Source organism: Lepus europaeus, chromosome X, assembly GCF_033115175.1.
Source record: "Lepus europaeus isolate LE1 chromosome X, mLepTim1.pri, whole genome shotgun sequence".
Taxonomy (NCBI): domain Eukaryota; kingdom Metazoa; phylum Chordata; class Mammalia; order Lagomorpha; family Leporidae; genus Lepus; species Lepus europaeus.
The window spans coordinates 133,789,267-133,795,596 of NC_084850.1; the positions used below are offsets into that span (position 1 = coordinate 133,789,267).

At 40.3% G+C, this 6,330-nt stretch overlaps 1 pseudogene; it reads left to right on the plus strand.

The window, feature by feature from the left end:
* The first annotated feature begins 367 nt into the window (after positions 1-367).
* On the plus strand, positions 368-4,848 carry LOC133752889 (ferritin light chain-like; annotated as a pseudogene).
* The last annotated feature ends 1,482 nt before the right edge of the window (positions 4,849-6,330 follow it).

Sequence of the window (6,330 nt, forward strand, 5' to 3'; positions counted from 1 at the left end):
TGTTCCATCAGCAATCTAAGTTTTCAAACCCTTGCTTTTCTACAGATCTATCATAGCCAGTCAGAACACTCCATCTCTGTAGCCATGGTACTCTTCCTGGGTGAGCACATGACCTATGTCTGACCAACTTCAATGAATCTCAGGACCTTCCTGGGAACTCTGAAACATACTCTCGCTCCTTATGGACTCTGTGGTGTATAAATGTGAAGCCTGGAACATTTGCCACCATTTTTTTTTCACAAAGGAGAAAGCCTGTCTGGGAAGAATGCTAACTCCAGAAGAAAAGGTTGAGAATAACCAAAAAAAAAAAAAAAAAAAAAAAAAAAAAAAAAAGGAGAGGGAGCCCTGCTCAGTTCATACCTACAGCATGGGAGTTAGGTAAGTTCTCTGTCTCCTCCACAAACTCAGTAGATGTCTTTCCTTCAATTTCCAAGAAGAAACAGAAATTATTCATGGAGAACTTAGTTGATGCCCCATCCAGAAATGTACAAGCCAGATTTGCAATGGTAACTGTTGAGTGTTAAACTGCACATCTTTTTTCCCCAATTAAGAGAAAGCGATTTTTTTTCCTCCTAACCTTGCCCTTTGCAGGTAGAAGTAATTTAAAGTTCTGGTCTCTTAGCAACCATAGCTGATTCGCATACTTTGTGTGGATAGTAGATGTGCTTTTCTAAAAAGATTTGCAGTTACTATCTAAGCTTCCCAGAGCATGCTTTTAAATGTACTTAAACAGCATACAGTAAGCCATTTTAATAGAGATAAGAGTACTTTCATCTCAGTCGTCATATCCTAGTCTTCACAACCATTAAATCTATTCCAAGTGTCTTGACTGCCCACACTTACCTAGCTGCAACGGTAAAGCACATATTTGCTTGCTTTAATTCAGGGATTTGCATTCTATTCTGGTCTTCTCTGGCACTCAAGATGAGACTTTAGTAACCTGTAATTCATTACAAGCCTGTGTTCTTCTAGTCACTATACTGGTAGACACATAAGTACATTCTGCCGAAAGACCTGCTCCCTTGCCCAAGATTCAACTTCTAAACTCCCTAACTTAAGAATCACGACCTTTACTGAAAAACCTCTTGTCACAGTCAAGGTTATAAATTACTGTAGTAGCAGAAGCTGTCAAAAGTGGCACAGTAAGGTGTTTGCAGGAAATTCAGTTTTGGCCACGTGTTTGGTTTGATTTTGCCCCCTTTTGCAGGCCAGAAATACAAATTCATGTAATTACTTTCAGCATACATCAGTGAGAAGAAGGGTCAAAAGTTCTCAAGTTTGATTTTCATGTTTACCCCGTAGGCTCCAACACTTAGGGCCTTTCAAAGTGATTGAATTTGATTTCTTTTATTTTCCTACAAATAACAAACGTTAGAAGTGCTTGCCCAGTAGTTTAACAAAAGTAACAGAACCATCTTACAGGCAATGCAGAAAAAGCACAAAGAGGTAGAGAGAAAAGTCAAGCAATTTTCAAACAAGCTTGAGGATACAACTGAAACTTGAGGAGAAAATTCCTTAGCAAATCAAGTTCCTCCCACATGTTAGAGACTTCTGTGACCAGGCTTTGGGCTTTGCTCAGTCACCTACTTCTCTATTCCTTTCGTCTTTAACTAGAGCATTTTCCACTCCTCCTCCTTTTGATAATACTCTGAGTCCACCTTTGTTCTCTTTTGGACCATCCAGTTTAAATTATGAGCTATCTCCAGCACAGGTCCAGGTATGTCATAGACAAACTCAACTTTCTGAAACTTTAACGTATCATCTTCTGACACAACATACCATTGGTTATAAACATAAACATGTAGTGGGACAAAACAGAATGACGTATAATCATAATGCCAACTGACTGTCTACTGGTGACCACTATCCTGGCTTTCATACTACACAATAAGTATTGAATGTGGTTTGTGGTTGAAATATGCATCAGTGGAATCATACAGTATGCAGCTTAGCTTCTTTTGCTTGGTCGTTTAAGATTTATCTATGCTATTGTACGAAGGGATAGTTCACTCATCTTGCTGTATAGTATGCTGTGTATAGACCTCCCTCCACTTGTTTATTACTTCTACAATTGATTTGATCAGGTTTGGAGCTTCTACTAATAAAACTATTCACACTGTTCTAGGGAATGTTTCCTGGTGGATTTAAGCATGCATTTCTGTGAGATACAAGACACCAGAAATGGAAATGCTAGGGAACACACCGCACACATCTTCAGTGTTACTGTCAGATGTTATTCAAAAGTGATTTTACAATGTGTGCTTTCTATCAATAGTGCATGAAAGTTTCTTGTTAATACCTGGCAATTACATATATTTTAAATATTTTTGCCTTTCTGATACACATGTATCAAGTATTTTCATTTTGTCACTCATTGGTATGTAGTCACATCCTATTTTGTTTCAAATTTCCACCTGCCTGATTACCAATGGGATTGAGCAATTTTCCTTATAATATTTAAATTTCCTCTGTTGGGACATACATGTTCAGGTGGATTTCTCCTAGAAATTTGCAAAAAAGTGGTTATATATTCAATAGAAGGTTGATTTTAATCATCTAGTTCACACTCACCAGCAGCTGGGAACAATCATTTCTTCACTTTATGGCCTCAGTTTCCTTCGTAATTCATTGTGATTGGCTGCCTGTAAAATTGAAAAGAATTAAAGTAATTTGCTAAAATTGATTTAATTTTTAGCATGCCTGTTATTTTAATTACTGTGCAGTTCTATTGTCAACGTTTTCTCTCCCTTTTTCATTACTGGTAATAAATTTACTTAGCAACTATTTTATTGCTTGGAAACCTCTGCCAGTCAGTCCATTTTTACCTTTTCCAAATACAAGTTAAATTATATTTTTCTGTGGAACCCAGTTTATCATATGCATAGTATTAGAAGAGATGGTACTCCAAGTTGATTACCACATAGGAATTCAGTTACATTAGTTGTTAGACTCTCTTTTTAAAAAGATTTATTTATTTATTTATTTATTTGAAAGTCAGAGTTACACAGAGAGAGGAGAGGCAGAGAGAGAGGTTTTCCATCTGATGGTTCACTTCCCAATTGGCTGCAATGGCTGGAGCTGCATCGATTCGAAGCCAGGAGCTTCTTCTGGATCTCCCACGTGAGTGCAGGGGCCCAAGGCCTTGGCCATCTTCTACTGCTTTCCCAGGCCATAGCAGAGAGCTGAATCACAATTGAAACAGCTGGCCTTGAACCAGCGCCCATATGAGATGCCAGCGCTTCAGGCAAGGGCATTAACCTGCTGAGCCACAGCACCAGCCCCATAGACTCTTTCTAAATAGCAACATGACCTTCCCAAGTCCTGATTTCTTAAGTGTAGATAATCAATGTCTTATTAAACTTCCATAAATCGGAACTTTGATTAACCAGATTTTATTTCATCTAAAACATTACATAACAGTACTTTTGTTAAAAACCTAGGAGAAAGAAATCCTTAGTCTTATATATGATCTATAAAAATATATTTTAATACTTCAACTATCTTTTATCTTTGCAAGCACTCTTCCTACTTTTCCTCCTTTGGAGCCCTATCAAAACCAGAAGCAATTACTTGACAACAGTATTGGTTCTCTAGAGAGCTTAATTTAATAAGGGACCCTGCTTCTTGCAGTTACACAACAAATTACAAGAGGACAGTCATAAATGACAACAACTCATATCTCAGTAAGTTATAAACTTCTGATCATTTTGTAACTCATAAGGCAAAACATTTGCAGAAGTAAATTTAAAAAAAAAATAGTATTTAGCTGTGGCAGGCAATTATCTCTAAGGATAAAGAAGTCTTAGAAAGAAGGATATTTCTTTTCCTCTCCAGGCCATTTCTGTTTGCTTTAGAACACACCAGGAATCAACAGGAACCCCGCAGACCTGTGTCTTGCTTCAACAGGGTTTTTCTTTTTTTAAAGATTTATTTTATTTATTTGAAAGAGTTACAGAGACAGGTAGAAACAGAGAGAAAGGTCTTCCATCTGCTGGTTCACTCCCCAATTGGCCACAACAGCTGGAGCTGTGCCAATCCGAAGCCAGGAGCCAGGAGCTTCTTCTGGGTCTCCCACACGGGTGCAGGGGCCCAAGGACCTGGGCCATCTTCTACTGCTTTCCCAGGCCATAGCAGAGAGCTGGATGGGAAGAGGAGCTGCAGGGACTCGAACTGATGCCCATGTGGGATGTCTGCACTGCAGGCGGCAGCTTTACTCTCTTCACCACAGAGCCGGCCCCTTCAACAGTGTTCTAACGAAACAGGTCAGGGCACTCTTCCAGGTTCCCGAGCTCCTGTCGACTTTGAGCCTCCGGGACCACTCGTCGGCCATCTCCTGCTTCTGGGCCCAGCCACGGCAGTTCTGTGGCCATCTCCTCACCGCCGACCAACCGTGCCCTCCCAGATTCGTCAGTGATTCCACTGAGGTGGAGGCTGCCGCCAGCCAACTGGTCAATTTGCATCTGCGGGCTTCCTACACCTACCTCTCTGGGCTTCCATTTCAGGAGCAATGATGCAGCTCTGGAGGGCATGGGCCACTTCCGCGAGCTGGCGGAGCCGCGGCTGAGGAGACGCGCTAGGCGGCCAAGCGTCTCTTGAAGACACAAAACAAGCATGGAGGCCGCACCGTCTTCCAGGACGCGCAGAAGCCATCTCAAGATGAGTGGCGCAGAACCGTGGACCCCGTGGAAGCCGCTTTGGCCCTGGAGAAGAACCTGAACCAGGCCCTCTTGGCTCTTCATGCCTTGGGTTCTGCCCGCACAGACCCTCTTCCGTGACTTCCTGGAGAACCACTTCCTGGATGAAGAGGCGAAACTCCTGAAGATGGGCGACCGCCTCGAGCACAACTAGGAGCCTCCAGAGCCCAGCAGCCTCGGGGGCGCCCCGCGTCTTCTGGTGTCGCGGTTTCTGGCCGAGCTCTCCTTCCAGCCACAGGCAGCTTGTTCACAGCCCTGGAACCCTCTCCCAAACCTGGGACCCGAATAGAATAGAAATAAAAGGTTTTGCTGCAAAAACAAAAAACAAAAACAAAACACACACGAAAAAGAAACAAAACAAAAAATACAAAACCAAACCACACCTGGAGCAGAGCATGAAGAACGCCGATTATTGGTGCCTCAGTGGCATCATCTGAAACTGTGCTGGAGGAAACACACAAGCTCCAGAACCTGTTCTTTAACACTTAGTCCCTAAGTTGCCCCTAGGATAACTTGCAAAACACAAGTGCTTCAAGCTGTGGTAGACGTTGTCAGTCTTAAAGCAGTCAAGAATCCTTTCATCACAAACGGCCTATGAAAAAATCAAAGGTTCAGCATCTTCAATGTAAAGAGCTGTAAGTACTTTAGTAGCTTTTTCTAACTTAATACTTTAGCTCTAAGGCATCAAAATTATTTTTTCAGAGAACACATTTTATAATGTATTAAACCATTATGTCCTCAAACAAATTCAGCATGATAAAAAAATATGGCCTCTTCTAAAAGTATAGAATGTAATGGAATCCAGTCATCAACATTTGGAACTGGATGCTAGCAGTACAATCTGTATTTCTACTTGGGGATGGAGTATATGCACTATAACTCTATTAGGTCCAACTCTAGTGGGATATGGACAATCTCTCACTGAATTAAGACTAAGAAAATATCAATGCTGAGTTTAGATTACTATTATTTCTAAGGTTAGATTATTTTTAATCATGAAAAAATATGACTAAATGCATTCTGTCAGTAACATCCATGAAATACCCAGTGAACATAGTAATGGAATAGTAAGATTATTTAAGAAGTTTTTGAACAAAATAAAAATGAAATATTTTGTGGTAAATAAACTCACCTATTCCACTGACTCAAAGTCAGCTTTATTAAAGAGTGGAGAAAGGTTGCCTATAAAGCCTGCCTAGAAATGTGCACACCTTGAAAATTATAAAGGTTGAGCTATTAAAATGTAAACTGAGGCACAATAAAATTGTTTCAAAGAGTTTATTTGAACAGTGATTCATGCATCAGGCAGCTCCAAACTGGCAGTCTTTTGACAGTTCCACCAAGGGAATCCAAGAGAAGAGCTTTACCAGGCAAACAAATAGATAAAACAAAGAAAATATTTGATTGTTTATAATGATACAGTTGCTTTATTTGTCTATCTGGCTAGAAAGTCCCTAGTCATAAAAGCAAGTTTCCTTTTTGTTTAATATAAACATTCAGAAGCAATAAGTTTCACTAATATTTGCAAATCACACAAGGGTAAATTCACTTATGAGGCCTGCTTGGCTTTGTCTGTTCAGTGATTCTTTAAACCTGGTCTCGATTTTAATAGAGCACACTCCTAAGAGTCAAATTG